Genomic DNA, 9,314 nt, shown 5'->3' with positions numbered 1-9,314 from the left:
AGCAAAGGATAGGATGGGTGAGCTAGTAACTTCATACAGCTCCTCTGCAACAGGTGTCCTAAGAACAAGGAAACATGGAGCACTGAAAAAACAAGTAAATTGACAAGCAAAACTTCTCTGATAATTTTAACTTGAGCTTGCTACTATATATGTACACTAAGGAAAGTTACAGTTAAGAAAATCTCCAAATATTGAAAAGTATGGAAATGAACAATTAAGGAAAGGTAGATAAATATTCAAATATATTCACAGTTCATACAATACAAACTTTTAAATGAATGTACACATATAAATTATGTACAATAGCAAAAAACACTTAACTCTGCCTACGCCAGAGCCACTCTCCATCTATCCAGCAAGAAGACATTTTGAAATCACTAGTTACAAATTAAAAATGTAACACACTATGCAGATATGTTGATTCTCAGGCTTCTCTGAGGTAAATAACATCATAGCTTTGTTTGAAGCATTCGACACTCTGAGGTCTGCAAGCTATGGGCTAGATTCTCTGCTTCAACAAGTTTCCATTGGGTGCAGCAAAGGGATGTGGGGACAAAGGAGTTGGTTGTGACTCCCTGATTTTGGGGTTAGGCTCATGTCAATCCTGGTGAAGATTAGAGTAGCCTAGAGGCTCCTCTAAGCTTCGTGGCCCCTCAAAGGGATTGTCTGCAGTCTGGGGCTGTTGGAGTGCAGTGCAACCCCAACACACCTCTCATTGACTTTACTTTCCCTTTGGATTCCCCCTTGCCTGGAGAACTGGAAAGATAATCTTCTTTCTTGCCCTTTTGCAACACAAAAGCAGTGCCAAGGGGTCTAATCACTAAGAGGGAACATGGGCCACTACATTTAGAGTGCAGTGGGTGAAGGAGGACATCTAGTCTGAACCAGGAAGGTGTGGAGTGTCAAAGGATGGTCTCTGAGTCACATTAGAAGAGTGAATAGGGAAGGTATAAAGGGAGTTCAACTCCATATAGGACGGGGTAGATTTGGCTTTCTGATTCAGTTGAATATTGAATGGGAAATGTTCCTAGACTGAAGAGAATATGGAAAATAAAACATGATATCTTGTGGTCTCTTGACATAGTAAGTGGGTGGGCATGGGGAGAGTTGAGTCTCTGGTCTGTAAATGGAAGATAAGAAGAAAGATGTTGATGTCTCTTCAAAAAAAGTGGTGAGATGAAGTAGAGCAGGGGTTCTCAACCTTTTTCTTTCTGAGCCCTCAAAATATGCTATAAAAACTCCAGGGCCCAGCAGGGGATGGGGAGCGGGTGCTCAGGTCTTCAGCTGTGGCAAAGGAGGGAGCTTGGGGCTTCTGACCTGCAGGGCAGCAGGGCTGGGGGCTTGGAGCTTAGCCACGAGGCCAGGGGGCTCAGGGCTCCTGCCCTGCAGGGTGCCGAGCACTGGACTCCTGCCCAGTGGGTCAGGGGAGATTGGGGCTCTGGACTTCTACTGCAGGATGGTGGGGCTCATGGGATGCGGGGGGCTCAGGGCTTCTGCCCTGCAGGATGTGAGGCTTGGGGCTCTGGGCTTCAGCCGCAGAATGGCAGGGATTGGGGCCTCCAACCCCCAGGGTGCCTAGACTCCAGGCTTTAACTTTGCGGGTGTGTGGGCTTGGGCAGGGCCATCCTTAGGCATACGTGGCTGCGTAGGGCACCCAAAAATTCGGGGTGCCCTTGGGTCTTAGTATCCACCCTCTTGCCTCTTCCTATCCCTGTTCTGACCCTTCCTGCAGGTTCCCACCACAGCTGGCTGCTGCAGCCTGGCAAGTCTTCCTCCAGAGGGGATCTAGTACTTAAATGTGAAAAAGCCTTCCAGCCTGCCAGACCTATAGCACAACATTGAAACTGTTAAAGAGCCATTCAAGTGATAATGAAGCCATTTAACAGGCATTTGCCAATTCCCAGGTATATACTGTCAGTTTATGAAGTTACTGACAAAAACAGTTGTGCATTACTGTAATATTTACTCAGAACATGTTAGTCTACAGGACCTTAGTTTAAAATTTGCTTTAAAAATATTTCATTAGTGTGTTGCTGAAGATCTGAAGATTATAAAATAACATCTCTAAAAAATCCTTGCATAGATTTTTAGATGCACAATCTGAGTATTCATCTTTAGCCTGAAATGCTTGGATCTTCAGACATATAGTTTTTTAAATAAATCCTTCAAAAGACCTCCCTTATCTAAAATACACATGCAAGCCTCAGCTGCCATTGGGCATAGGGGCACCAGTTTAATAATACTGCATAGGGCCCCATAAATCCTAAAGACAGCCCTGGGCTTGGGGCTTCTGTTCTGACCCTTAGGGTGCCAGGGCTCTGGGCTTTAGCCCTGCAGGATGTGGTGGGAGACTGGGGAGGACGGACTCAGAGCTTCAGCCGTAGGGTGCCAGGGCTCGAGGCTTTGAGCTTTCTGCCATGGCTCCCAGTCCTGCTTCCTAAAGCCAGCCCTCTTTCACAGACCCACTGAAACTGCTAGTGGACCCCCAGGGGGCCACAAACCCCTGGTTGAGAATAGCTGAACTAGAGGATGGTCTGTCAGCCATACGTGGTGGATGGGTGGTGGTTTGTAAGAGTTTGAAACTTATCACAGGAATGGATGGAAAGTCAGTTCCCTTGTTTGTTACTGATGCTGATAATTGGGGCATAGGCCCTGCACTGGTCCTCTGCAAAGGGGTTAGTTTCACCCTGAATGAATCAGTGTGTGAACGTAACTGTTTCATCAAATACTTCATTCAGTTAATAGTATTCTAACAGCTTGGTTACATATGGCAAAATATTCCTTGACTAAAGTACTTGTTGAAAATGGTGATACTTGTTGAATGGTGTATTTGTCAAACACTATTCAGTCAGTTCTAGTTGGCAGTACATTTCTTTGTGACTAGGGCTAGGAAGCGAAAACATTGCACAATGTGGAAGAGCAGGAAGCCCTCTTGGAAACGATACAAGGAAATGTCAGAGATGATTTGTTAGGAAACCTTTGTATTAAGATGTTAACTATCTGCTCCATGCCAGAAGCTTTCTGAGAGCTTAAAGACGTGCCAGTCCGGGGAACATGAAAGGAAAACGTCCCTTCACCTTGCTCTACTTACTGCAAACAATCCTCACACAGAAGCTGTGGCAAGTTCAACACCCAATGCTCTATTTACAGTTCCCCACAGCTCAAGATGCTTACATTCTCCCTAGGTACAGGGCGAGAGGAGGGCAAGTTCCCACCTACCTGAGAGCCTGCACTTCGGCAGCCCTTCATTCCAACCTACCTCTCTTCCTCTTCCTGTCTCTCTTTTAGCTGTCCAAATTGGTTAGTTATTCAGTCCTTAACCCATTATCTCCCTAATTTGCCCTCGGTGGGGATGCCTACCAAGCACCTAGCCTAATGCTACTCACCCTCTGTCACATCCTGGTTTACTCTGGATACAGTTTTACCTGTTAACTGACTGTGCATTTGTTACCTGGAATGCCAAAAGGTACCTCAAATATGAGACACATATATATCAGAGATTAGTTTGGCCCATTGATTTGACTAGGTAGTTTATGTTGCTGTTTTCCTCTTATACTCACTGCAACGTAGCATGTAACAGGATAAAAGCAAGAACAGTGGATAGAAGCAATGAAGATCTGCAATAGGTACTCTATATCCCAGTTTGATGCTACCTGAGTCACTTTCCCACAGTTCATTGTAGCGCTTAAGATGAAGTGAGAAATTCAAATGTCAAAATGTGGTGCAGTTAGAAAGAAACCACTGCATTGTATAGAATGACTTCGGACTCTCCTCGAGGAACATTTTTTTCCCATGTAGATGTCCTGTGAGGTGCTTTAGAATGTTATCTGTGTGTGTTAGAAGAAGGGAGTCTCTAACAAATAGAGGAAGTAACTTCAGCGGGAACAAAGTTATCGATGTATTCGCCCCCTCCCCCATGCATAGCTGCTGTTGAAAAATGTGCCAGACCCACCAAAGTCCATTTTCATGGCAGTTCCTCTTTAGTGGCTGGGATCACTGTTCCGCTTTCATGTGTTCACTGTTTCAATTAATTAGCATGTCTTCACATTTATCTAATACATTTTACAACATTACATTACTGTACATCACACATTTATTAACATACATTGTTACTGTATGAAGACCACCATTCCATTCGCTTAAGGTTAAATCCAGGTCCCACTAAAATCAATGGTGAGCATTCCCCTGGATTTTTATGGAACCACAGTTTGGTTCATAAAGAATGGCAGGAAAGGAGCCCTCAAAGGCCTCCAGGATAGTAGCTGATGTCACTGTGCAGGTGCAAAGGAGGAGGATGTAAAACCAGGATGCAGCATGAACTGCCTCTATTGTCAGGTAGATAAGCAAACATCCAACAGGCAGCGCAAATGTCAAAGACATACAGTTTAAAAATAGAGTTTAGTATGAAGTCTCAACATCTAAGTAATGTTAGGTTTCAGAGTAGCAGCCGTGCTAGTCTGTATTTGCAAAAAGAAAAGGAGGACTTGTGGCACCTTAGAGACTAACACATTTATTTGAGCATAAGCTTTCGTGAGCTACAGCTACATCCAATGAAGTGAGCTGTAGCTCACAAAAGCTCATGCTCAAATAAATTTGTTAGTCTCTAAGGTACCACAAGTCCTCCTTTTCTTTTTAAGTAATTTAAAAAGCTGATAAAATATATCCTTACATTTTTCATTATCATGCTGTTCATTATTTTGCCCAGGGTCAAAATCATTAGTAAATATCAATGGATATTTCCCCATTACTACCTAACAATAAATAAGTGACTCCATACATAATAAAATAATATGACAGTATTCTATAATCCTGCTCCAAATTCCTGTAGTAATACAATGGTAAATAACAGTGTTCTGGACTCTCACTGTAGACGCACAATACTGTTGGTGTCTGAGATTTGTTTTAAATAATGTCTGCTTCAGAACATAGTAAGTAAGTGCAAAGACAACAGGACCTTGGTTTATAAGCTCTCATTCAAAAGATCCTCAGCCAGTAAGCTGCAGGAAACTTATCTTGCCTACCTCGGAAGCATGAACAGCTAAGTTGACACTTCTGGTATTTTAACTTGTGATTCCATGGTAGTAGGTATCTGATACTTAGACCACTAAGTTAGCTCTTCTGGGAAACCATTTAAATCTATTAACATATACATGTTAATACATAAATCTACTGTAGTACAATGACATAGTGACATGTAAACTTTCACTTTTTTTAAAATAAGGAGTACTTGTGGCACCTTAGAGACTAACCAATTTATTTGAGCATGAGCTTTCGTGAGCTACAGCTCACTTCATCGGATGCATACCGTGGACACTATTATGGACACGGTATGCATGGATGAAGTGAGCTGTAGCTCACGAAAGCTCATGCTCAAATAAATTGGTTAGTCTCTAAGGTGCCACAAGTACTCCTTTTCTTTTTGCGAATACAGACTAACACGGCTGTTACTCTGAAACCTTTTTTTAAGATGTTGTCAATGCCCATCACTGTAACATCTGAGGGCTGTATAACATTAAGGAATCATACAAAAAAAGTCAAATGCAAAAACTTAAGAGTACAATCCCTCTTTTCCATGATCCCGGGAAGTATGATGGGTGATACAGCAAAAGCATAAAATAAAACACAGTTATGTAATTCTTCTAGACTGACCAACAAATACACGTTTTAATTTCTCTCTCTCTCTCCCCAATATTTTAACTGCATTGGAAATAGAGAGAAGCAGCACAAATGGCCCCCTCTGCTTTCCTGGTCTCACCTTAATGCATGCAAGCTTGGCAGTGGAAGCATCCACACTGTTAGACTGGAGCAGCGGGCAACATATGGAAAACCAGAAAAGCCAAGCACAGAGGCAGCCAGCCGCAAACACTGAGAGGGGGAAATGCATCTTGTTTTCAAATGCCATTGTTGTAGAAGCAACAGATTTTTGGGGACAGCAGGAAAAGTGATCTTTCCCTTGCCTTCCCTCTATGTGCTATTGATCTTCAACAGCAAGAGGTCTAATATTCCTCTGTTCACACCTACCCTGCCCCTTCTTTCTCATTGGACAACTATGTACCCGAGCCCAAGCCCACTGCACTGGAGAGGAGGGAAACATGGGCAGTGGGTGAAGCTTCTGCTTGGGGAAGCTAGCTCCCTGGCCCGCCTCTTCTGCCCGTGGCCCCGCGCACACTCCACCCCTGCTCTGCCAGTTTTATTAGTGTAAGGCCTTCTAGAAGTAGTTATGCTAAGCAGTGGTTTTCAACCCGCAGGCAACAAGTCACTTGCGGCCCAATCAGCACACAGTTGCAGCCCATGTGATATCCTCAGTCATACAGGTAGTATGGATATTGTGTGGACGCAGCCCACATAACACACAGAGAGCTGTATATGCAGCCCACAGTGATAAATAGGTTGAGAACCACTGTACTGAAGGCTTTGTTTTAGTTGAGAAAAGTAGGTAACTCATATGATTAACTCAAAAAAATTAATCATGATTAATCACAGTTTTAATCGCACTGTTAAATAATAGAATACCAATTGAAATTTATTAAATATTTCTGGATGTTTTTCTACATTTTCAAATATATTGATTTCAATTACAACACCGAATACAAAGTATACAGTGCTCACTTTATATTATTTTTTATTCCAAAATTTGCACTGTAAAACCATAAACAAAAGAAATTCACTTCATACAAGAACTTTAGTGCAATATATTTATCGGGAATGTGCAACTTACAAATGTAGATTTTTTTGTTACATATCTGCACGCAAAAACAAAACAATGTAAAACTTTAGTGCCTACAAGTCATAGAAGATTAGGGTTGGAAGAGACCTCAGGAGGTCATCTAGTTCAACCCTCTGCTCCAAGCAGGACCAACCCCAACTAAATCATCCCAGCCAGGGCTTTGTCAAGCCAGGCCTTAAAAACCTCTAAAGATGGAGATTCCACCACTTCCCTAGGTAACCCATTCCAGTGCTTCACCACCCTCCTAGTGAAATAGTTTTTCCTAATATCCAACCTAGACCTTCCACCCTGCAACTGGAAACCATTGCTCCTTTTTCTGTCACCTGTCACCACTGAGAACAGCCTAGCTCCATCCTCTTTGGAACCTCCCTTCAGATAGTTGAAGGCTGCTATCAAATCCCCCCTCAGTCTTCTCTCAGTCCACTCAGTCCTACTTCTTGTTCAGCCAATCTCTCAGACAAACACATTTGTTTACATTTTCAGGAGATAATGCTGCCCACTTCTTATTTACAATGTCACCTGAGAGTGAGAATAGGCATTCACGTGGCACTTTGCTTGCTAGCATTGCAAGATATTTACATGCCAGATATGCTAAACATTTGTATGCCCCTTCATGCTTCATCCACCATTCCAGAGGACATGCTTCCATGCTGATTACACTCTTTAAAAAAACAATGTGTTAATTAAATTTGTGACTGAACTCTTTGGGGGAGAATTGTATGTCTCCTGCTCTGTTTTACTCACATACTGCCATATATTTCATGTTATAGCAGTCTCGGATGATGACTCAGCACATGTTGTTTGTTTTAAGAACACTTTCACTGCAGATTTGACAAAACACAAAGAAGGTACTAATGTGAGATTTCTAAAGACAGCTACAGCACTCAGATGTCTTAAAAGAGCAACACTCTGACGCAGAAACTACAGAACCTGAACCACCAAAAAAAGGAAATCAGCCCCAACTTTCCCCCCAGCTCCTCACCCACCTCGGCGGCCCTGCTGATCACTTCTCCCACTCCCTCCCAGCGCCTCCCAGCCGCCGCGAACAGCTGCTTCATGGAGTGCAGGTCACCTCTGGGAGGGAGGTGGAGGAGCGGGGATGGGGAGTGCTCAGGGGAGGGAGCAGAAAGAGGCAGGGAAGAGGTGGGGCAGGGGTGGGAGTTTGGGGGAAGGGGTAGATTGCAGGTGGGGCCTGGGGCGGGGCAGGGTCGAGCATCCACGGGGTAGAGAGGACATTGGCACCTATGATGCTTTGTATGTCCAAAACAATCAAAAGCTAATGTATTAGACAAAAAGGGAATGCTAGGGGGCGTGATATAAACAGACTCTCAAAAGTCTGTGAGCCAGCCTGTCTATTCCATCCAATTTCTTCAATTAAGGGAAGTCAGAAAAATTTTGTCTCTAATTTAAAAGCCTTACAAACTAAAAATAAAAATATTATGAAAACAATTCAGCAGTTAAAACTCTCAGTGTAGAATGTTCCCTTTAAAAAATGTCAGGGAACCAGTTAAACCCTGGTTTAAAAAATTAATTTTAACATAACTATCTTCCACACACACATACAAATTTGATGGTAGTAGTAGATCTCTTTTTCAAAGTGGGTGAAAACTTTTAAGGGAAAAGCGAACACAATTTCTGCCACTGATAAGGCACTGGTTAAACAGTTGTTCTCTCTCTGGGGGCTCCCAGAAAGACTAAAATCTAGTCAAACAACCCACATATTAAACATATGGTCACTTAGGTTTGTTTATAATTGTTAGACATTCAGCAACAATTCCACATCCCATACCACCCATAGTTGTCTAGGATGGTGGAATAAAGAAAATGTATAAAAGTTCTATCGTGCAAATTAAATAGAGTTGTACCCGGGAAAAGATCTGCCCCCACAGGTGTCAAGTAGTCCTACAAAAGCCAAAGATGAATTCCAAGTTCTGGTTGGGCTGCTTCTCCCAATCAGCAGTCTCAATAGAGTGATCACCAGTCAGGGCCAGGCAAAAACATTTGCTTTGGGCCTGAAGCTGGGCAAAACCGTACGTGCTCTGTATATAGAACAAGAAGCCCTCGCTGAAAGGAGTAATCAAGATGCAACTTTTAGAACTAATATTCAGTTTCACATCAATCAAGATCAACAGATGGAACCTGATGCAATGGTAACAGTCACAGCACACGAAAACTGTTTATATAGGACATCATAGGGCACTTTAATAACCAAACTATGGGACAATGTTCCTTTTTTGGATGGAATCAGTTAAACTTCTTTAACAATGTATAATGCTCCCATGCCTATGTCTTGCCTGTGTTGAATAGATATTCAACTGGATAAAGGTAAACAAAAACAATTGTGTTAAAGGTGGTGATTAAAGAAATATGTCTTAAATATAAAAACAACAAGGAGTCCGGTGGCATCTTAAAGACTAACAAATTTATTTGGGCACAAGCTTTCATGGGTAAAAAAACCCAGTTCTTCAGTTATCACAACTTTAATAGACTTACATTGGGGGAAAAAAAGATAAACCGTTATTAAATTGGTATAATTGAGGAAGGTCTCTTAAAGAGAAACAAAAGAATTGAGATATCTTGCCATATG

The sequence above is a fragment of the Caretta caretta genome, chromosome 1 (genome assembly GCF_965140235.1).
Source record: "Caretta caretta isolate rCarCar2 chromosome 1, rCarCar1.hap1, whole genome shotgun sequence".
In the NCBI taxonomy this organism is placed as follows: Eukaryota; Metazoa; Chordata; order Testudines; family Cheloniidae; genus Caretta; species Caretta caretta.
This window is presented reverse-complemented; position numbering follows the sequence as displayed.